The sequence below is a fragment of the Pinus tabuliformis genome, chromosome 7 (assembly GCF_031772625.1).
Source record: "Pinus tabuliformis cultivar Carrire ecotype Pingquan chromosome 7, CPIR1, whole genome shotgun sequence".
NCBI classification, from domain to species: domain Eukaryota; kingdom Viridiplantae; phylum Streptophyta; class Pinopsida; order Pinales; family Pinaceae; genus Pinus; species Pinus tabuliformis.
In genome coordinates, this window is record NC_142293.1 from 475,535,326 (window position 1) to 475,559,874 (window position 24,549).

At 35.8% G+C, this 24,549-nt stretch overlaps 2 pseudogenes; both read left to right on the forward strand.

Annotated features, from left to right (window-relative positions):
* The first annotated feature begins 10,727 nt into the window (after positions 1-10,727).
* Positions 10,728-11,631, forward strand: LOC149248018 (3'-5' exonuclease-like; annotated as a pseudogene).
* Positions 11,632-17,672: 6,041 nt separating this feature from the next.
* On the forward strand, positions 17,673-18,514 carry LOC149248019 (3'-5' exonuclease-like; annotated as a pseudogene).
* Positions 18,515-24,549: the final 6,035 nt, after the last annotated feature.

Sequence of the window (24,549 nt, forward strand, 5' to 3'; positions counted from 1 at the left end):
TAGAAATTTCCTTCTTTGATCTCTATATTTCCCCTCAAAGGAATTTGCATGGTAATCACTTAAGATTTATTCTTCTAAGAATTTTGCTACCCTTGCTACAAATTTGCATATTTTTTATTTTAATTGCAGTATGTACTAGAACACAGTTACAAATTGCTGCTACAGGCCATCCTACTCAACTGCTCTAAGCAATATCATTTTTCAACTTTATTTGCAACCCTAATATTACAGTATAAATAATTACAAAAAGTTAGAATACTTATCTGGTTCCAGATGTAACCACAGTCGATTGTTTGAAGTCAAAACAACTGAGTTATCAGATTTTTCCTCCCAACCTTGAGACTTGCCTTCGGGCCCAAGTCTCCCCCCGAGTTGTTACTCATGCGCAGGATGTTTCCTGCAAGACTATTAGTCTTATTTGTCACAGCTATATGATCTTGACCAGACTTAGCTTTCTGGGAATCTGCCTGACTCTTCAACACAGAAACCTTGCTCTTTCTTTTCCTCCTTTCATCTCAGGTACCAATACCCTCTTGATTTTTTTTACTTGAGAACAAATCTTCAAGGAAGTAATTAGGGATAGGTAACTACCTATCCTAACTACCTCACATGTGAGGATCATATGATTGTCATTGTTAAGATATTTACCTCATGTAAAACTTTGATCAAAGTAATAAATTTATAAACTTAGATAGTAATGTTCAATTTGTTTAATGCAGTAATTAAATATTTACAATTACTGGGGAACATCACAGAGAGTAAATTATCCCTCAATAAATATTGGAAGGAAATGTCTGTTCTGTGCACAACTGAATTCTAGTACAAACATAACTATTAGTTTAAGTACATGTTTATGTACATACCATATTTGTATCAAAATTAAAATCAAAGTGTAGTGGGTGTAGTATGTATACTAGACATTAAAAAGTGGTATTAGAGAATAGTTATAAGTTTGTGAGAGGAACTTGGAGCACCCCACCACCTAAAACATGCCATTGGGGTGGTTGGATATATAAGAGAGCGGTATCAAAGCGAAAAATAGTATAATTTTTGTGGTTTCAAGAAGCATCTAGTAGCCTCAATAATGACAACCTATTGAGTATGTTACATCAACAAGTATAATAAGGCCTTTCGAATTTTAAGAATATTGTTAGGCTCAAACATGGTGGAAGATACATTGAAACACCACATAGGACCTCTCTACATGATTTTCAACTTTGAATGGGATATGGTTTCTATTAATTGGATTTTGGAAATAAAGATCACTCTAGGGCGTAAACCATGGTAAAAAAGAGAAACAAGGGCCATACATACGAAAATGAACCCTCTAGGTCCTAAGCATTGTGAATAAGGCATCCCACCATGAATAATACCCTTTCTGTTATGAAACCAGCTCAAGAAAAAGATAGAAAAGATAGATCAACGCCTTAGAATTCAGCATCTTCGAGGGGGCAACCTCCTTTACATTACATAAATGAACAATTCTTCAATGGTTCAAATGAAAAAACCTCCTTTCTATATATAGGAGTCTAAGGAGTCACAATATAACCCAGCCGACCTAACAATAATAATATAAAGCCACAAAAATAACAATAGAGGGATTCTATGGGGCACAGTAATAACAATATGGGGACAATAGGGCCACAACAATATTAATAAGGGATACAACTACACTAGTAATGGGGTAATCACTAGTATTATAGGGACCCAACATGCCCCTCTCCTTCAAAAAAGTGTTGTCCTCAACGCTTGAGTAGTTCTGGATGCTTCTATATAAAATTCTCATCCTCCCATGTGGAATCTTCAGCGGATAAGTTCTTCCACTTCATAAGATACTCCGAAACTGATCGATTTCATAGCTGTCGAGTTCTTGTTTCTGTGACTGCTTCCGGTTCCAATATAATTTTTCCTTCCTCGTCAAGTTCTGGCAATATTGTTTGAACTGGGAGCTTGTCGCCTATAACCTTCTTTAAACATGAAACATGGAAAACTGGGTGCAATCGAGAAGTTGCAGGAAGCTCCAATTTGTATGCCATAGTACCAATCTTTTGCAACACCTTGTACGGACCATAATACTTTGGTGATAATTTATTATCTTTCTTAGCTTGCTTGAGGGACATTTGCTTATATGGTTGTAGTCGTAGGAATACCCAATCACCTACATCAAAACTTCTTTCGCTGCGATGTTGATCTGCCTGTTGTTTCATTCTATTCTGTGCCAACACGAGGTTATCCTTTAAGAGTTGGAGGACTTGTTGTTGATGTTCGATGTGATGTTCCACTGCTTGAACCTTAGAATTTTCTCTTAAATATGATGTGATGGATGGTGGCTGATATCCATAAAGTGCCATAAATGGGGTCATTTTTGTTGATGTATGGAAGGAAGTGTTATACCACCATTCAGCCAGAGGCAACCATTTGACCCATTGTGTCTGTTTATCAGATACAAAGCAACGAAGATATCCTTCCAAACATTTGTTTACTATCTCAGTTTGCCCATCAGATTGAGGCTGATAAGATTAGCTATGAGCTAACTGAGTACCAAGACAAGAAAATAATTCTGTCCAAAAATTTCCAGTGAAAATGGGATCTCTGTCACTTACAATAATCTTTGGGTTTCCATGTAGCTTTTGAATTGTTTCCATAAATGCAGTAGAAATTGTACTAGCTTTAAATGGATGTGATAATGCACAAAAGTGTGCATACTTGGTAAGTTTGTCAACTACCACCATGATGACACTCTTTCCCTCAGACTTGGGTAAACATGTGATAAAATCCATTGAAACCTCCTCCCAACGTTGGCTTGGAATGGATAAAGGTTGTAATAGACCCGATGTCTTAATTGTTTCAACTTTATTTTGTTGGCAAACCAAACATTCCGCCACAAACTTTTGAATATCTAATTTAAGGTCGTCCCAAAAAAATTCCTTCTTAACCCTGTGTTAAGTTTTTAAAAATCCTGAGTGCCCTCCTAAGGGAGAAGTGTACAATTCCATAAGAATCTTTTGTTTTAGCTGGGAATTCTTACAGAGGTATAAGCGATCTTTGTACCATAACGAATCATTTTTCCAGCTAAATGTATCAGATGTACTGGAATCTTGTTTTAACTTTCGAATAAGTGCCCTTGTTTTGGAGATCTGTAGAAATAGGTGATTCCAATGTGGAAACATCTAGCGAACATAATTGTGCAATTACACCTCTTTGTTCCTTTTTTAGAAGCTTTGTCATACCGTTAGAGCTGATTATCTTTCCCGGTTTCCCTACAATACCCCTTAATTCAACTTCCTTTCCTTCCACAGAACATTTCATGAAAAGTTCTTTAAAATTAAAAGCTATTGTACCCAAGGATTGTAGCGATTGGACTCCTAGTACAACATTAGCACCTCCCATTGGAATGGAAAGAATTGGGCTAGTCAATACATATTCTCCCATGGATAGCTTGATATTATGGCACTTTCGAGAGCAATTTATTGTTCCTTCATTTGCAACCATCACTTGACACTCTGGTGCTGGATATAAGAAGCAATTCAATTCTTTTGCTACCTTACAATGAATAAAATTGTGGGTACTTCCTGAATCAATCAACACTATTACCTTTTTCTTCTTGATTTGTCCTTCTATCTTGATGGTTTGAGGAGTGGTAATTCCCGCCAATGTATTACAAGATATGGTCGGATTCATTTCTTCTTTATCTAGGCTTTGTTCCTGGAGTATATCCTCTTCTTTTGACCTTTCTTGCTCCTTTTCTTCTTCCTCTTCACAATCTATGTAGAATAATTTCTTCTCAGCACACTTATGACCTTTAGTGTATTTGCTATCACAACTGTAACAAAGCCCTTTTGCTCTTTTTTCTTCCAATTGTTGTGGCGTCAACCTTATAGGTTGTGGAAGACTAGGGGCAACAACACTTCCATCTTTATAATTGTGAGTGGTATGCTTCCTGGTTGCCATAATTTTTCTTTCCATTTTTCTTGCTACCTAAATGCCTTCTCTAATGAATCAGGTTCCCAAAGGCGAACATCATGTTGGATATTATCCTTTAAAGGCCCTATGAACACATCAATCCTATGCTCCTCTGGAATATTTTTTACCCTTATGTTCAATTTTTGGAACTCCTCAATGTGCTCCATTATTGAACCCTTTTGTTTGAGACTTATCAATTGGCTAAAAAAAGTGTTGCTTTTTGTATCCTCATAATGTGCTGTCAATTCTTCCGTAAAAATTGCCTAAGTGATAATTTGTTTACGAGAGAAAAGCCATTGATACCATACAAACTGATTTGGTTCCAAATATAAAGTTGCAATACGTACCTTTTGTGTGTTTTGCACATTATTGAGATCGAAAAATTGCTCCATCTGTAATATCCATGTTGTGGGATCCTTTCCATCAAACTTCCTCATATCGATTTTTGGAATATGGTGGGTCTTCGATCCCACATTAAAGTCTATAAAATCATGATTAACATTTCTTTTGTTTGCATCATGAGTTTCCTTACTACCTTTTCACCATTAGTAAGTATTTCTTGTAGAAAATTTGTCAAATCTGTCTTCAAATCTGCCATGTCTCTCTTCAAATCTGTCTTCAAATCTATCTTCAAATCATCCATCTTAGCTTCCATGCCCTTTATCTTAGCTTCTGTTAGCTTTTGTGAGAGTGACATTTGTTGCACTTGGTCTTGTAATTTTGATATATCATGTAGCATTTCTTCCTCTTCTTCATGAGTCATGCTAGAGCTTTCAGGTTGCTTACTAGGTGTTTGCATTTTCTTTCCTTGGGGCATCAGTTACCGATAATAATGCTCTACTATGCCCTTTGAATTCCTTCAAAATAAATTTTCAAACCAAGCTTAAGCAAAAATTTTAAAAAATCTACACACCTTTTTTCACTTTGTAGGAGCTCGATATTGCCTCTGATGTATCTCTGTACTTTCGGATCATCCATTTCTGGAATTGCAACCTGTAGTAGCCCTCTGTGTCCTCTTTCCAATGCCACCAGTGTGATCCAAATTGGATTCTCCAAGGAAGAGTTATGGGAAATCTCCCACGGTGACCTTCTTACAAAATTTCAATCCGATGCTCAGAGAGAAAGTTATGACGATTTTCCCCAGGTCACCTGTTTGGAATGTAATTCAGGAGTCAGCAAAATGACCAACTTCCTCAAATCATATCTCCGCAAATATAGCACAAAAATCTCTAAAATTCAGACCCAAGATTCAACGTGATTTCTTCTCAAATGGGTTTTTTTTAGCTTTCTGAAACGTTGCAGAAAAAAAGTTATATTGAAAATGCCATGATGACCTGTTTGGAGCAGTGAAACCCTAGAATCCAAAGCTTTGATACCAAATGTTATGAAACCAGCTCAAGAAAAAGATAGAAAATATAGATCGACGCCTTAGAATTCAGCCTCTTCGAGGGGGCAACCTCCTTTACATTACATAAATGAACAATTTTTCGATGATTCAAATGACAAAACCTCCTTTCTATATATAGGAATCTAAGGAGTCACAATATAACCCAGCCGACCTAACAATAATAATATAAAGCCACAAAATAACAATAGAGGGATTCTACGGGGCACAGTAATAACAATATGGGGACAATAGGGCCACAACAATATTAACAAGGGATACAACTACAATAGTAATGGGGTAATCACTAGTATTATAGGGACCCAACACTTTCTTTGGGGTCTTTGATCCCCAAATGGTATTCTAGGTACTATTAGGTGGTTTTGCATAAAAAAGATGGGCTTAGGGACATTGAGTGTTCCTAAGAGAGGAAAATAATCTTCATGACAGATATTTTCTTTGCATACATGTAAAGGTGAGGGAGTTTTTGCATGAGATGAATTTGTGTACTAAAAAGACATATGCATTGTTATTAGCTAGCTTAAATCCATATCAAATTTGAATATTAAAAATTGAAAAGGATAAAATATCTATATGTGTAGGTTTTTTATCATTTACTTCCATGCTATGGATCAATTCCTTGATATTAAAATATTTACACACTAACAACTTTTATACCTCTAAATGCTTGAAAGATTTGGTTTTAAGATGGATCTTAGATGATTTTTTTTTTAAATGTTGTCACATACATATGTTTGTATGTAGTTATTGATTTATTTAATTTAATTTAATTTAATATTGTTTAAGATTGAGCTGAGTTGTATTTTTTTTAATGCAATAATATGTTCATTGGTTTTTTCTTCACAACTTCTATTCATACTACATTGTAAATGTATGAAATGTTTTGCATAATATGAAATTATATTGTTATTAACTAGCTCATATTCATCTCAAACTTGAATCTATCGAGCACTTAAAGAGATCAATTTTTTAAAATGTAATTTTTTTTATCGTTTAATTCCATGTTATGTATTAATTCCTTTATATTAATAAAATTTACACACTAACAAACTCTATACCTCTAAATGCTTGATATATCTAGGTTTAAGATGTATGAATATTGGTTTAATATTTTTTAGATGTTGTCACATACATATCTATTTATGCATGTGATTTATTTATTTTTTTAATTTAATTTAGTGCCATCTAAGATGTAATTGACTTATACTACACTGTAAAGGTGAATGAAATTTTGCATGATATAAACTTATATTATTATTAACTAGTGTCTATCCATCTTAAAATTGAATCTATCAATTATTTAAAGGATCAAATTTCTTTAGATGTTCTCTCTCAGCGAAACACACTACATAATATAATTTTAAGATGGGATTAATTTGTATTTTTCTAATTTTTTAATGTTGCAATATATTCATTAATTGTTTCATCACATATATTTTGCTATTCTTGATATAGTAATGCATGCACACTATCAATACTTGTAAGTTTATGTAAATTAAAAATTAAATGGTGGGGCAAGTAGACACCAGAAATTATATATCAATATGAATCAATCATGGGCTAAATTCAAGTATAAAAGCCATACATATATTCATGGTTACAGGTATGTGTCATGTAGGATATCCAGTAAGTATAATATTTTACCTCTGCTGCAATATCCAGTGAGTATAATATTTTACCTAATAATATCCCCCAATTTCTATTTAGCTTCCTGCTGTCAGAGCAAAATTAATTTTCAAGACTACGGTCTGCCTCTCTCAATTTAATTAATCCATTTTTCTGACAGAGTAATGTGAAGATCTCCTTTCACCGAAGGTCTACCAATTTCCATCTAGCATCCCGCTGATAGAGTAAAGTATAGGTTTTCCTTCGCCCAAGGTCTCCACCAATTTCATGGAATCTCTCCCCCAAATTTCTATTTAGCTTCCCGCTGTTAGAGTAAAATTAATTTTCAAGACTACGGTCTGCCTCTCTCAATTTAATTATTCCATTTTTCTGACAGAGTAATGTGAAGATCTCCTTTCGCTGAAGGTCTACTAATTTCCATCTAGCATCCCACTGATAAAGTATAGGTTTTCCTTCGCCCAAGGTCTCCACCAATTTCATGGAAGGTCTCCCCCAATTTCTATTTAGCTTCCCGCTGTTAGAGTAAAGTTAATTTTCAAGACTACGGTCTGCCTCTCTCAATTTAATTATTCCATTTTTCTGACACAATAATGTGAAGATCTCGTTTCGCCGAAGGTCTACCAATTTCCATCTAGAATCCCGCTGATAGAGTATAGGTTTTCCTTCGCCCAAGGTCTCCACCAATTTCATGGAAGGTCTCCCCCAATTTCTATTTAGCTTCCCGCTAATATTAATTTTCAAGACTACGGTCTGCCTCTCTCAATTTACTTATTCCATTTTTCTGACAGAGTAATGTGAAGATCTTTCGCCGAAGGTCTACAAATTTCCATCTAGCATTCCGCTGATAGAGTACAGTATAGGTTTTCCTTCGCCCAAGGTCTCCAACAATTTCATGGAAAGTCTCCCCCAATTTCTATTTAGCTTCCTGCTGTCATAGTAAAATTAATTTTCAAGACTACGGTCTGCCTCTCTCAATTTAATTATTCCATTTTTCTGACAGAGTAATGTGAAGATCTCCTTTCGCCGAAGGTATACCAATTTCCATCTAGCATCCCGCTGATAGAGTAAAGTATAGGTTTTCCTTCGCCCAAGGTCTCCACCAATTTCATGGAAGGTCTCCCCCAATTTCTATTTAGCTTCCCGCTGTTAGAGTAAAATTAATTTTCAAGACTACGGTCTGCCTCTCTTAATTTAATTATTCCATTTTTCTGACAGAGTAATGTGAAGATATCCTTTACATGTTGCCTCTCTCTATGATTCCCTGCCTGCTAGAATTCAAAAAAAACGACATCCGGATTGAACAAGGAGCTTTGTCCCTGCGGAATCCCATAGCCTTTTTTGATGGTGCCGCTCAGCTAAACTCCTGTGGTTGTGGGGTCCATATTATCATGGACGAGGGTCTCCATTATGTCATTTCTTGGAATGGTGGTAAGGGATCAAATTGCATGGCAAAGGCAATGGCCTTAGCGGGGTTACTCTCTTTTTGTATCTTCCTGGACATTCACCTGGTCTCAATCTATGGGGATTCAAAGATAGTGATTGACCATGTTTTGGGAAAGTGCCGCATTCGCTACCCTCATCTTTCAGGTTGGATGAACAGAGTTATGTTTCTTTGGGAAAAAATGGATGGGTGCTCTATTCATCACATCTACAGGTCAAAAAATCAGCAAGTTGACTGCCTTTCAAAGGAAGGTTTGCTTTCTCAATCAGGAATATGGTCGGTGAAGGTAATATCTGACGGGGAATCTGTCCCCATCCAGGACTTCTCCTTCCCTGGTTTTTGATGCTCTGTTTTTGAAGGTGCGCTGGTCTTTTTTATGATCCTTTTGTCATATGTTCAGGTACAGGCTTGGTTGTATATTTCTGGTGTCTTTATCTGGCAATCTGTTGTATATCTTAGGCTTTTCTTTATGTATATACTATATCTGGTTATATGTGTGTCAGTCCCTCTTTCTGTTCTCCCCCTGATGCACAGGGTGTCCAGTTTTGTCCTCCTGCTTTTCAAAAAAAGCACTTGTACTATCTGTTCTATTATATGGCCTCAATATAATACATCTCAGCTTTTTCGTTCTGAAAAATGTGAAGATCTCCTTTCACCGAAGGTCTACTAATTTCCATCTAGCATCCCGCTAATAAAGTATAGGTTTTCTTTCGCCCAAGGTCTCCACCAATTTCATGGAAGGTCTCCCCCAATTTCTATTTAGCTTCCCTCTGTTAGAATAAAATTAATTTTCAAGACTACGGTCTGCCTCTCTCAATTTGATTATTCCATTTTTATTCCATTTTTCTGACACATTAATGTGAAGATCTCCTTTCGCCAAAGGTCTACCAATTTCCATCTAGCATCCCGGTGACAAAGTATAGGTTTTCCTTCACCCAAGGTCTCCACCAATTTCATGGAAGGTCTCCCCCAATTTCTATATAGCTTCCCGCTGTTAGAGTAATATTAATTTTCAAGACTACGGTCTGCCTCTCTCAATTTAATTATTCCATTTTTATGACAGAGTAATGTGAAAATCTTTCGCCGAAGGTCTACCAATTTCCATCTAGCATCCCGTTGATAGAGTAAAGTATAGGTTTTCCTTCGCCCAAGGTCTCCACCAATTTCACGGAGCAGCCGTCTACCGAGGCATTTCACGGAGGAATCCTCTACCGAGGCAGAGGAGCTGCTAGTACACTTAAAAGTGTCAGGAATCTGGGTAAAAAAAAATCAAAACATTTGTAGACGCAGTATTTGAATCTTGTCTTTGATGGTGGAAATAGATTCAGCACCATCAAAAACTTGTAAGACACCTAAAAATAGATTCAGCACCATCAAAAACTTTTAAGACACCTAAAAATAGATTCAGCACCATCAAAAACTTTTAAGACACCTAAAATATTGAAGTTTAATAACTATAAATTAGATTTACAAAAATTCTCACCAATTTTTTTTTAAATATAACGGAAATTTCCATAACTTTTCAGGGAACTCCTCCACCTTGTTAAACTACGAGTTTCAGAGAAAGTCTCTCCCAATTTCTATTTAGCTTTCCGCTGTCAGAGTAAAATTAAAATTTTATTTTCAAGACTACGGTCTGCCTCTCTCAATTTAATTATTTCTTTTTCTGACAGAGTACTGTGAAGATCTCCCATTGCCGAAGGTCTCCACCAATTTCCACCCAGCATCTGGCTGATAGAGTAAAGTACAGGTTTTTCCTTTGCCGAAGGTCTCCACCAATTTCACGGAAGGTCTCCCGCAATTTCTATTTAGCATCTGTAAAATTAAATTTCAAGACTATGGTCCGCCTCTCTCAATTTAATTATTCCATTTTTATGATATTGTGGGCAGGTTGGAATCTTTCACCCTCCCCACTACCGTAAAAGCGGAATTTATTGGTGGTCAGTCTATGCCATACAAATTTACAGGCATAATAAGAAGTTAGAGTTGAGTCCTAAGAGGTTTTTTTGGTTTATAGAGTTTGGGAAAACTACTTCCGCTTGGATTTAGATTTTATTTAATGATGGATCTATTGAGCGAAAGCCGACATATCATGCATTCCAACATTATCATAATAGTTTGGTGCTTTGGATGGTTGTGAGGTTTTGCATTTGGACAGGTTCCATGTAACAACCCTATGGTAATAGCTTGGCGTAAGTTATTCAGTTATGGAATAGTAATTCTTTTTAAAAAAAGATCACGAATTAGTTTCAAAAACTAATTCTTATTATCCATAAAGCTATCAATTAAAGAATGGCAGAGGATGGCGCTAATGGAGGCTTGGAAATTGGAACTGATTCTTGGATTCGAAACGGTGACGAAGTAGATTTTCTTGATCGTTGACAGATTTGAACACAAAAAGGTTCTGTGTTAATGATGCCTGTTTAGCATCTATGAGATGTTCGTCATGGTAAGGTCCGCAAGAAGTAATTGGTTTTCTCGTACATCAGTAGGACTTACAGACTTAACGCTATGCTATTCTGGAGAGTCGAAAGATTGCAGTGATACATTGTCAAGAGAGCACTTGGGGTTGGTTCTCCTGTACCCATTGGGACATATGGCTCTAGACGGACAATTACAAGCTCTACCCAGATCAATTTGACGGGAAATTCCATACAAGCGACCCTTACGGATGACGGCCACGTTGCAGAGAGTTGGGTTTATCAACAAACTGGGCAGAAAATAGTAGGGCTTGACATGGAATGGCGGCCCTGTTTTAAAAAAAGAGGATCGCAGAACAAGACTGCCTTGCTCCAGCTCTGTACTGACAATGGCTGCTTGATTATTCAAATGTTGTTTCTGGATTTTATGCCAGAGGCTCTTGTTGAGTTTTTGAAGGATCCGGAGATTAAATTAGTGGGTGCGGGTGTTCGAGCTGACGTTGCTAAGCTCCAGCGTGATCATGGTTTGGAATGTGGAGACCCAGTGGAGCTGGGTCGCTTGACAGCTGAAAAGTTCGGGAGGCAGAAGCTCAAGCAGGCCGGGCTCAAGGGTTTGGCCATTGAGGTTTTGGGGTTAAATCTTCCCAAGTCCAAAACAGTTTCTATGAGCAATTGGGCCTCAAGGAAGCTTCAAGAGAAGCAGATCGAGTATGCTTGCATTGATGCCTTTGTTTTCTTTTTCAATCGGTAAGAAACTCTTGGAGCCTGAAAACTGATTTTTGCCTTGTAAGGGTTTTGTTTCTTCCAGTTATTTTTGCCAGATGGTTCCCTTAAGTGACCCTAGGCAGGGCAGGGCAAAACAGGGTTTGAGAATTTTGATGGTAAAGCATGCGGTGAGAGATTATCATTATGGTTATCATATTTAAAGTTTGAAATTATTTGCTTATGCTTGTTTACTTGAGCAAAGGTCTTCTCCGGCTATGGTTAAATCTGAAACTGATTCCCTGCCCTTTTAATCTGATCTATGGCTACTCCTGTAAGGAGGTGCTTCGGAAAAGTAACAGAAGCTTAGCCCGAAAACACATGCATGTAGTTGTTCATGTATTTATGTTGTTATAGATCTGGTTGCAAGACCATGTATTTATGTTCTGATATATATGCTAGTTAGCTAGTATGTTATGCGTGCTCATGCATATGAGTAGATGTTAAAAGATCTCTTTAGATGTTGATTATTGTTGGAATAATATTGTAACTAATCTTGTTGCCAAGATTGTTGATGACTGCATTGACAGGAAATGATGGCAGATGGTGCCAAGGAAAGTGAGGTTTAACATTATGGCAGGAAAAAGGATTATTCGTCCATGCAGATGAAGTCAAGCTGCAGTATTGTCCAATGCTAGAACAATTATGCCACAAGGAATGTTGCATGTGGCGGTATGTAAATAAAAGATTACATGTAAATTGTATTAGCTTTAGCTAGTTATGTGACAGCTTAATGATAATTCATTGTAAATATTTTAATAACAATGGTTAAGGGATGGAATCCCTTATGAGCCATTGAGTGAGGGGTGAAAACCCTCACGAGCGTTTAATAATAAGATTAAACGTTTGCTGGTTTTCACCCTACGGGGTTTCCAGGGTATATCCGTGTTCTATGGTGTGATTGATGTGATTGCCTTATGTGTCTGTTGATAATGATGGGTCCTTAATGATGATGGTTCTTTATTTGATGTGACAACCGTAATGTCTTAGTACATGATTATCTAACATGATTAAGGATATCAATAAATGGATGCATGGATTCATGAGACAGTTATGTTATTACAGTGATGGTTAAAGGTTATGCAATGGTTATGAAATTTACTGTCTTTGATGGCAATTTACTTGATGTACTAATGAATAGTATATCTAATGGTTAGTAATGATTTTTGGAGGTGTGAATTGATTAATTACTTGTGGTAATTGTATAAAAAAATTCTAACTCCCTACTTTTACATGCGAGGTTACCGGGGTATGTGACAAGTGGTATCAGAGCTAAAGGTTGCAGTACTGGCGCCTTTGGGAATTGGTAAGCGGAAAGGATATGGAGGTACGCCATCAGTAGGCATTAACTTAGGTATGATTTTAATCGTTCACATATTCATTTATGTAGTACACTACTTTTGGCATGATAGGTGTGATTCATGTTTATAACTGCTTTGAGTAGCAAGTAATAAAGTTGTTGCATAACTACGTTCATAACGTTAAATTCCTGATGAGGATAAAAGACAATGAAACTTTTGTCACACCTAAGAACAATATTGAGTACTCATTACATTCATGAACAATATTGAACACTCATTGAGGAAAGTGACAATCAACTACCAAGTTTGATTTGCAAATATGGTAATAACAATGATACATTCATTAAACAAGATTGAAGTTACAATGAACAAAAAACTTAATGAGCCAATGCATGAATATAAATTAGGGGGAATATCCTTGAATAGGATAACAAATTGTTTTAAAAGGACATAAGAAGAACCCCCTTAGACTTCAAAGTAAACAATGAGTCAAGTAGCGAGACTTGATTGTCATAACTAACTTTTGATTCAGTCTTGTCATGGATGCATGAAGACGATTGGTAGTTGAGATTGGTTAGTGTTGTATGACTAACCCATAGAACTTATATGCATTAATTCAATTGGACTAAGATTGTTACAATAGTAGTAAACAAGTGAAGGTTGATTGATGGCACATGCATGGAATGTGTGTATGAAGATTTTTACTCTCTCTGTGCTATAGTCCAGTTGTTCATGAGAAGAGTTCTTAATTTTATTCACCATGAGAATGCATGATGAATAGTATATGCTTATGTCTTAATAGATTTAATGATGATTACCCTCTAATTAATTGAAATCCATTAGCATGGTATGTGCTTATGTTAATCATTACTGGCTGGGAGATAAAAACCATTGGAGCCTTGATTTAATGATGGTTGAATTTATCTCTACTATGGGAATAATGGATTTCTTATGCATGTTGCATTCCAGTGTGAAGTTAATTGTAGAGGCATGTGCAGTGAGTAACATTTCTAGGACCTATTCATGGTATAATTACATGTGATAATTATACATAAATAGACTACCTGTGTTAATACAGTTGTTAGTAAACTCTAACTACCTTCCCCAACTATAGATGCTTCCAAAGGAAATGGAAGCAAGGAGAAGGAAGAAGACCGTGCTGTAGGGACAGACAGAGATAGGAAAATAAATCGCTAAGTCTGGTGGTGACCAGATAGCGCAAGCTTTGAGTGTCAGAATCTTGCAGAAGACACTAAGTCTGGGAATGACTAGATAGCGCTTGATGTGCATGTGAGTATTCCCTTGACCATGCTTAAGGAGTTGGAAAATGATAACTATAGTGTGTTGATGTTAATGATTTTCGTAATGTCTCCTTGAAGTCATTAGTCTGAAAGGGACACATAGTACTGTCATGATAGTTGTTGCATCTAGCATCAAGTGGTAACTCTGGTGCGTGTGTGACACTTAGGAGATTATGCTTCTAATTGCATAAGTAGAGCAATTGCTTTCGGTAAGGGTGGTTTAACTTGTTAGTTATGCATGTTGATCCAAGGATAAGATAAGTGTCTTGTTCACTTACTTGAAGAACACATATGAGTGTTTTATATGATTTCTTAGTAGAGAAAGTATTTGAATGCATGCAATAAAAGAATAGTTCTTTTATAGATTTTCTTGGTAAAGGAAATGTGTTAAGGCATGCAATTAAAGATTGATTATTTTGTATACTTTCTTAATAAAGCAAATAGGTAGTTCCTATTAGGAAGACTCCACGTGAGTCTTGTGTGTGAATGCTTGTCTCTCGTCTACAAAATCCTTGCTAAATATAGCCAAAGTATCTTCTTGAGAAAAGAGGATGAGGCATATAAATGTCCTGAGGACAAAGCACGGAAGGTGGCCAAGTTTCTTGAATTAAAATATGTATCTTTATTTGATAAAGGCTTCTTGGATATATATATATATATATATATATATATATATATATATATATATATATATGCTAATTGCATTATGATTCTAGTTAGTTTCTAAGTTCTAGTGAAATGATTATGCATTACATGCATGATAAGATAGCTAAAGATGTGCTTCTAGGCACATAGATATGCATTTCTAACTTTCTTGAAGAAAGAGTGTATTATATATATACTTAAATATAGTTTCATTCTAGAAGAGTGTGCATACTTCATGTATGAAGATGAAGGATTTTATGAGAATTTTCTTGAAAATAAGAATAGAGGTTCTTTCCTTAAAGACACATTAGAATAGTGTTCATACAAGAACCAAAATCCTTACTTGTCTCATGAAAAGAACTATGTGCATTGAAGTAAAGTAATTGTGTTAGGAGAACACATGTTGCATATTGGTAGCTATTGTGACTTTGGAATTATGAGTCTGTGTGTACTTAGAGAAAGTGGTCATGTTAGCTTCCTTGAAAATAATAATCTCTTGGAGAGATTGTCTTGTTGGATGAGCTGTGTTGATTGCTTGATTTTGATGCATAAAGGATAAGTAAACCTTGTTTTTATGCCTAAAGATGGATATCTTTAATAATTCCCTGAAAAGGAAGATAGAAGAATGAGGTTAAAATGACTTCCTTTAAGAAAGAGGTATGTAGTTTTTTGTATGAAATGATGGTAGTATTCTAGTGAAGGGAATATGTGTTGCATACATTAAAGAAGGCTTATATGATAAGCAAGGGTATGCACAAAGATTAGTCATTATGACATAGAGTTATGATCTTTATATGTTAGAGAGATTATGTTTAATTACATTAACAATGCATGACCCAAGCTAGCCATAGTAAACGTAAGATAATACTCCATTAATGATGATTTGAATTGGAACAACAGACTATGGAAAAATTGGGAATGCTGAGAGTATTAACTCAACTGTTGTTGACATTTATACATTAATGAGTATTTGCATATGCTTTTATACCTGACAATATTGTATGCATGAACATTCTTGGAAATGGAATACGTGTTAACTGATGCATATTTATAACTAACGTTGCTGATGGGATTAAGTAGTGGTAGCTTAATGGCAACAAGAAAACTCATCACATAAATTGCTGCAATATGAAATGCAATTACAAATGAGAAAGAATGATGTTATATGATATGCATGAATTATGTTATTTGGAAAATTTGCATGCATACAACGTGTATGATGGATATGTTTCCCATCAATCTTGATGTTGTGGACCCATGTTGGGGGTTAAGTGTAAATGCATGGTATACATGCATGTTTGTTGTGCTAATGATAATGTTCATATGGTTCATTGTGTAAATTACTTTGAGAAAGAGTAATAAAAGAGAAATTTAACATGCCAGACAGTTGCGGATAGTTGGGTTGATGACAGTTACCTGCCCGGAGGGGTTGATGGTACTTGTCTGCCCGGATTGTGAAAGGCTTGAAAGCCTTGGGTTGATGACAGTTACCTGCCCGAAGGGGTTGATGGTACTTGTCTGCTCGGATTTTGAAAGGCTTGAATGCCTTGGGTTGATGGCAGTTACCTGCCCGGAGGGGTTGATGGTACTTGTCTGCCCAGATTTACTCTTCCTGGAATTCTTGAGCTGGTTGGCCAGTGGAATCCCATGTTAGACCTGGTAAGGTCTCTATCAAAGAAACTGTCTGGATGTGAAAATGACTCGATTTGGTTTTGGAAACCAGTTCCCATGGGTTGGGAATTCTTTAGTCCATTGTGGTCTCATGGCTAAAGGAATTAACTAATCAGCTATATGTAATGCTAGAAATGAATTCTACATATAGTTGTATAAAATATGTTATGCACATTTAACAAGAAATGAGCTTAGTGCTCAATAAGGAGTAATTGGAAATTTTAATTCCTTTATGGTATTATTAATGTTGTGAACATCTTAGTGGGAGCTAAGACAGTTTTTGCTTGATGCAGTGATTGACTGTTTTGATGATTAGGTGCTCTTTTGGTACATCTAGAAGCACTTTGCGGATTTCTTCAGTGAGAATTCGTTCAATGTGAACGTGAGCAGTGATTTATCATTTGATGATTAGCGTTAGTGCTCTTTAAGTACTTGTAAAAGTACTGTGATTTAGAAAGCATCTAACATTGCACAATTGATTGCTAGTCAAAAGTATCTCATTTGACTCAAAATATAGTGACTAATGTGATTGAATTTGTTAGTCATATATTACAGGAATTACTTACCATGGAGGAATGAAGAGTTTCCAACCACTATTAAAATACTTACATGAAAGTATTCATGGTTTTCAAAATAGATGGTAAGTAATGGTAAGTTGACACAGAGAGTTGTTATCATGAATGAATAAGGGCCAAGTGGTGGCGATTAGAAGTTGCATACTTTTGCAATTACGAATGCTTATGTTTATTGATGCTTATAACTAATGATATTTCTTATGACTATATCATTACTATTTTGTTTGTTGTCATTTCTTGGAATGAAATAGTTGATTTTAAAGAGGAATGACCACTTTTTGTGTGGTTTGTATGGTTATTTCTTGAGTAAAATCTCAAGTTCCCAACGAGAGATGAACACCAAGGACGGTGTTCCTGTTAAGGGGGGGAGTATGTAACAACCCTATGGTAATAGCTTGGCGTAAGTTATTCAGTTATGGAATAGTAATTCTTTTTAAAAAAAGATCACGAATTAGTTTCAAAAACTAATTCTTATTATCCATAAAGCTATCAATTAAAGAATGGCAGAGGATGGCGTTAATGGCGGCTTGGAAATTGGAACTGATTCTTGGATTCGGAACGGCGACGAAGTAGATTTTCTTGATCGTTGACAGATTTGAACACAAAAAGGTTCTCTATTAATGATGCCTGTTTAGCATCTATGAGATGTTCGTCATGGTAAGGTCCGCAAGAAGTAATTGGTTTTCTCGTACATCAGTAGGACTTACAGACTTAACGCTATGCTATTCTGGAGAGTCGAAAGATTGCAGCGATACATTGTCAACAGAGCACTTGGGGTTGGTTCTCCTGTACCCATTGGGACATATGGCTCTAGACGGACAATCACAAGCTCTACCCAGATCAATTTGACGGGAAATTCCATACAGGCGACCCTTACGGATGACGGCCACGTTGCAGAGAGTTGGGTTTATCAACAAACTGGGCAGAAAATAGTAGGGCTTGACATGGAATGGCGGCCCTATTTTAAAAAAAGAGGATCGCAGAACAAGACTGCCTTGCTCCAGCTCTGTACTGACAATGGCTGCTTGATTATTCAAATGTTGTTTCTGGATTTTATGCCAGAGGCTCTTGTTGGGTTTTTGAAGGATCCGGAGATTAAATTAGTGGGTGCGGGTGTTCGAGCTGACGTTGTTAAGCTCCAGCGTGATCATGGTTTGGAATGTGGAGACCCAGTGGAGCTGGGTCGCTTGGCAGCCGAAAAGTTCGGGAGGCAGAAGCTCAAGCAGGCCGGGCTCAAGGGTTTGGCCATTGAGGTTTTGGGGTTAAATCTTCCCAAGTCCAAAACAGTTTCTATGAGCAATTGGGCCTCAAGGAAGCTTCAAGAGAAGCAGATCGAGTATGCTTGCATTGATGCCTTTGTTTTCTTTTTCAATCGGTAAGAAACTCTTGGAGCCTGAAAACTGATTTTTGCCTTGTAAGGGTTTTGTTTCTTCCAGTTATTTTTGCCAGATGGTTCCCTTTAGTGACCCTAGGCAGGGCAGGGCAAAATAGGGTTTGAGAATTTTGATGGTAAAGCATGCGGTGAGAGATTATCATTATGGTTATCATATTTAAAGTTTGAAATTATTTGCTTATGCTTGTTTACTTGAGCAAAGGTCTTCTCCGGCTACGGTTAAATCTGAAACTGATTCCCTGCCCTTTTAATCTGATCTATGGCTACTCCTGTAAGGAGGTGCTTCGAAAAAGTAACAGAAGCTTAGCCCGAAAACACATGCATGTAGTTGTTCATGTATTTATGTTGTTATAGATCTGGTTGCAAGACCATGTATTTATGTTCTGATATATATGCTAGTTAGCTAGTATGTTATGCGTGCTCATGCATATGAGTAGATGTTAAAAGATCTCTTTAAATGTTGATTATTGTTGGAATAATATTGTAACTAATCTTGTTGCCGAGATTCTTGATGACTGCATTGACAGGAAACGATGGCAGATGGTGCCAAGGAAAGTGAGGTTTAACATTATGGGAGGAAAAAGGATTATTCGTCCATGCAGATGAAGTCAAGCTGCAGTATTTTCCAATGCTAGAACAATTATGCCACAAGGAATGTTGCATGTGGTGGTATGTAAATAAAAGATTACATGTAAATTGTATTAGCTTTAGCTAGTTATGTGACAGCTTAATGATAATTCATTGTAAAGATCTTAATAACAATGGTTAAGGGATGGAATCCCTTATGAGCCATTGAGTGAGGGGTGAAAACCCTCACGAGCGTTTAATAATAAGATTAAACGTTTGCTGGTTTTCACCCTACGGGGTTTCCAGGGTATATCCGTGTTCTATGGTGTGATTGATGTGATTGCCTTATGTGTCTGTTGATAATGATGGGTCCTTAATGATGATGGTTCTTTATTTGATGTGACAACCATAATGTCTTAGTACATGATTATCTAACATGATTAAGGATATCAAGAAATGGATGCATGGATTCATGAGACAGTTATGTTATTACAGTGATGGTTAAAGGTTATGCAATGGTTATGAAATTTACTGTCTTTGATGGCAATTTACTTGATGTACTAATGAATAGTATATCTAATGGTTAGTAATGATTTGTGGAGGTGTGAATTGATTAATTACTTGTGGTAATTGTATAAAAAAATTCTAACTCCCTACTTTTACATGCGAGGTTACCGGGGTATGTGACATTCCAGGTGAAGCTTTTACCAATGCTGTTAATTTTCTAGATGTAGTACTCACATGCTTAGCTAATTAGCAATTTTCTTTACATTCATTTCACACTGTAAACATTGATATGAAAGAGTGCTAAGCATACAAATAGTACATTATTGTAATTTATTCATATATGGTAAATTAAAATGTTATATATTCATATATGGTACATTATTTAATATAAATAGTATATATCACCTATTCATAAATGGTATATTATTTAATAGTTAATTTATAGATAATATTTAAAAGATTAAATTATTTTTCAAAAAAATGTAAAAATTAAATGTTGTACAATATTTAATATAGATAATACTTCACACATTAAAACAATTTAAAAAAAAAAATCAAATGTATTTATTATTAGTCATTTTATGATAATCATATTTAATGATTTTAACAAATTAAATGTTTAATACAGATAATACTTCACACATTAAACTAATTCTAAAAAAAATAAAAAATCAAATGTATTTATTATTAGTTACTCTATGATAATTATATTGAGTGGTTTTAACCAATTAAATGATTAATTCATTTCATTGAATTTCATTTTTTTATTTTATATATTATAATTGATTTATTATTATATAAGTAGCATTGAATAAAATATTGGTTTATATCTTGTTTTGTTTTATTTTTTTAATTAATTTTATTGTGTATATTTTATTTAAAAACTTTTAAATATTGATTTACAATTTTACTGGTATGTTTAACTTTTTTTCATATACAAATATGTTATATTTGTATAGTTCAAAGTAATTATTATTTAATATTTATTTCCATATTTCTACCTATTTAATATAAATACTTTATTTTTATTTTATATTTTTATTAAAAAAAATTATATATGAATTGGTTTTTAGTTGTGTTTTTTTTTTTTTCTCTCAAGTTAACATATTAAATTCAAATATATGTATACTTTCATCTTTTTATATCTATTAATATTATCTAGATAAAAATTAATTCAAATTTTAAAATTTTCATAATAACATTTTTATACATAATTTTTTGATATATATTACTATTACTATTATTATTACCATTATTATTACTATTATTACCATTATTATTACTATTAGACACTTCTTTTTTTATATTTTACAATTCAAATCATTCATATTTTTAGTTTAATATTTTCTTTTTCCTTTTAAATACCACTTGCCCAAAAACCATAACTCATTTCAAAATCAAAATATTTTAACCTTATAAAAGGAAGGTACTAATTTATATTCCAAGTTTTTTTAATATATTAACTCTATATTATAGTACCTTATAATTATTCTCAAGAGAATTATTTTAGTATCTCTTATTTTTGTGAGAAGAGGCAGGTACTAAACAACGTTGCATATTACACTTGTTGTAATTGTTATGGGGAGGTGGATCCTTATCTTATGAGCTCAGACACCAATTTAATGTTTGGTTTGACCATGATTTTAAAATAATAATAATATTATTATAAATGTTTTTCTTTTTTACTTTTGTTAGTTTTTTTCAAGCTTTTTTTTCAAGAAGACTCAAGGATGGTGGGCAGACTTACCCATGGTTTTGTGCATGGTTTTAGCACATGGTTTTAAGCATGATGGTTTTTGTCCATGGTATTTTGTAGATCCGGTCAAAGAAACTATAACTATGATCTAATCCAGGATTAATGGATGAGAATTTATGAACATTTGAACATGTATATAATGTATTGTAACATCGAACCAAATATCAATTTGGTTTTCCCACTTTGAATTCTAGGAGAAAAATTCTATATATATTTTATGTTTTAACCATTGTTTATTTTTCTATTTAAAAAATTCATTTGAAAATAATTTAAGTATAGAATTAAAACTTACCATAATTAAGATCACTACTAAATAGAGCTAACTACGATGATTGTCTCACCTTTTTAAAAAAAAATTATTATAGAAAGGTACGAAATGCGGTAGTAAAAAAAGCGAAAAAACACCTTACCTCCGCATCTTCGCACTGTGATTTTAAGTGCACCATATTATACAGGGGTGCAGAGAATGGTGATTTCTCCATACTTCTTAGGGGTGCAGAGAATGGTGATTTCTCCATACTTCTTTGCATTCCTGTACTCAGTTAACAATCTAAACATATTAACCAACAAATTCATACCTTTAAAACCATTTTTCCATGATACCATCTTAACTCAATTAAATTATTATTTACTTATTAATTAAATTATTTTTTAATTATTACATGTCATGATCTTGTAGTCTATCAAATTATCCTTTAAAGTTTAATATACCATTTTTCCATGATACCATCTTAACGCAATTAAATTATTATTTACTTATTTTTTTTCTCTCAGTAAAAACTAATTCTATTAAGAGGAAGTATGGTACAATAAGAAGTTACAGCCAAGAGAGGCAAGAACACAGGCTGCCGGAAAGGATAGGCTATCCACCTCGATCCCTAAAAAGGAAAAGAGAATAGAGTTGTGTTAAGCAAGAAGAAACAAGAAGAACATATGAGCCAGAGCAGAACAGAGGATTCTACTCAACATGTGTAGAATCAATTGTACGACATTTTTTTCCTTTCTTTTTACCAACTTTGACCTAGTCAAGAGGACTTTGCTGAACCGACATGATTTGCAAACTGAGCTGTGCTGACGGGGAGGACTCCTTGTCTGAATCCGAGGTGGAGGATTCATGATTCCTTTTCTGTGAGATTGGTGGGATAGACGAATCCTCAGGATCGGTCAAGGGCGGATCCTGTGCCAGCTTTGCTTCCATTCCTTCCTCAACCTCTTCCTCTTCATCCGAGCTGAAATCAAAGTCGTCCATGGGGGGAGGATCATGAGGCTTCCAGCTTTTGGATTTCTGCTTAGGACTGACTTTCTTCTTTTGGGCAGGCATCGTGGGACAAGAGCCCTTAAGGTGCCCTGTGTGATGGCAGTTACGACAGCGAAAGGCTGTGTTCTCATAGTCCAGGGTCTGAGTCCAATGGAAGTCTCCAATTTTGAGATTGATCTGGTCAGGGAGACCTTTGCTCATGTCTATTTCTGCACAGATTCTGGCAAAGGTATATATTCCCTTTTCCCCTCTAGAGACGTCTGTGTCTAGAAGGTGGCCTAGAGAATTTCTGATCCCTTGGAATACTGCAAAATGACATAGGTGTGCTGGGAGATTTGGAATTCTGACAAAGATGGGGAGCTTGGTGATGACTGCTGTAGTGGGATCAAAATCTGGGAACCAAGGGGTGAGGAATAAACCTGCTGAGCCCCAGAACTATGGGCCTACAGTTAAAGCTTTCTGGTAGTCCTCATCTAGAACGAAAACTACAATGAACAAGCCCTTTGAGCATAACAACACCTTGCAATTGTTGGTCCAGTTAGAGTGAATCCATTGGTAGAGGTTTGCTGTGCGCGGCCATAGCGCATTAAACCTGCAAATAATGGCTTGTTCTGCAAACGTTTGGGTTTGCTCATCCAGCGTTGGATGCATGCTTTTAATGGAGGGGGTTTCCTCCAACTTGTCCACCAGAAAAGGCTTGGGTGCCTGAACTGGTGGAGCTGATTTCTTAGGCATCTGAGCATGGACAACATCTTTGTATGAAAACGTCTTAGCTGAGGATGACTGTCCAACAACTCCCCCTCTCAAGCGAAGGGTAAAAGTAATGGATGCATTTCTCTTAATGCTGTAAAAAGACAGGGGGAGAGGATCCTCAAGTTGTTTACCTTCATGTAGAAGTCGTTGAGTTGCAGAGGGTATCCCCAACTTGAGATCCAGAGCATGCTTGAGGTCCTGCACAAGATCCGACGAGCTCACCCAATGTAGTAGAGTTTTGCCGGAGATAAGCCTGATCTGGATCTGGAACGCGGCAGAAAGATCAGGGTTCTGCTTTCCTTTGCAGATCCAAGACGAGAGAAGGCTGGAGCTTTGAAGGGCCTTCTCCTCCTGAACTTGCCGTAGGGGTTTGTGAGGAGAAGAGGAGAGGGTCCAAAGATCATTGAATCTGTCAATGCGTTCCGCCCAGAAGAGCTTCCAGATGATCCGTCCAGGCAGATCCAGGAAACTTAAAAAATTCTGAAGATCTAGAACAGAGTATTGGCTATTCTGGGGGGACAGAGAAGGCACTGATATGAATGAGCAGCCTTCCAGAGCAGAGTATTTCTTCCCAGGAGCCGCCGCCTGAGGAGAGACGAGAGTATATTCTGTGCGTTCATCCTTAGCCACTGCATCTGCATTCTGATGGAGGCGGCTGGCACGAGATGCGGCAGCAGAGGTCCAAGATCTGGCGGCTTCAAGGCCGAAAGCGAAACAAATGAGGGGGAGGGGAGCTTTCAGAATATATTGGAAAACATGCGTATCAGAGATGAAATAGACCGGTAATCCTTTTGAATCGCATATCTCCTGCATTGACAGGGCCGACCAGAGGCCAGACGGCGACCGAAGGCGAGGAGGCGGCTACAATGCAAATAGGGTTCATCTTCGGCTCCTGCAACGAATTACCAATTATTATTTACTTATTAATTAAATTATTTTTTAATTATTACATGCTGTGATCTTAGACTCTATTAAATAATCCTTTAAAGTTTAATATACCAAAAATTTTGATGACTATTTTCAAAATTTATTATAACGAAAGTTCCAGTAAACCTAGAAAGCAACGTATCTTGAAATTTCAAAATCAATCTTATCAATTCAATTAAATGTATTAATTCAATTTTCTACCATGTCATTTTATAGACCATGATTAAAGCATACTTCAACGTGGAAATATTTTAAACTCTTGTCCAAACAAAGAGATG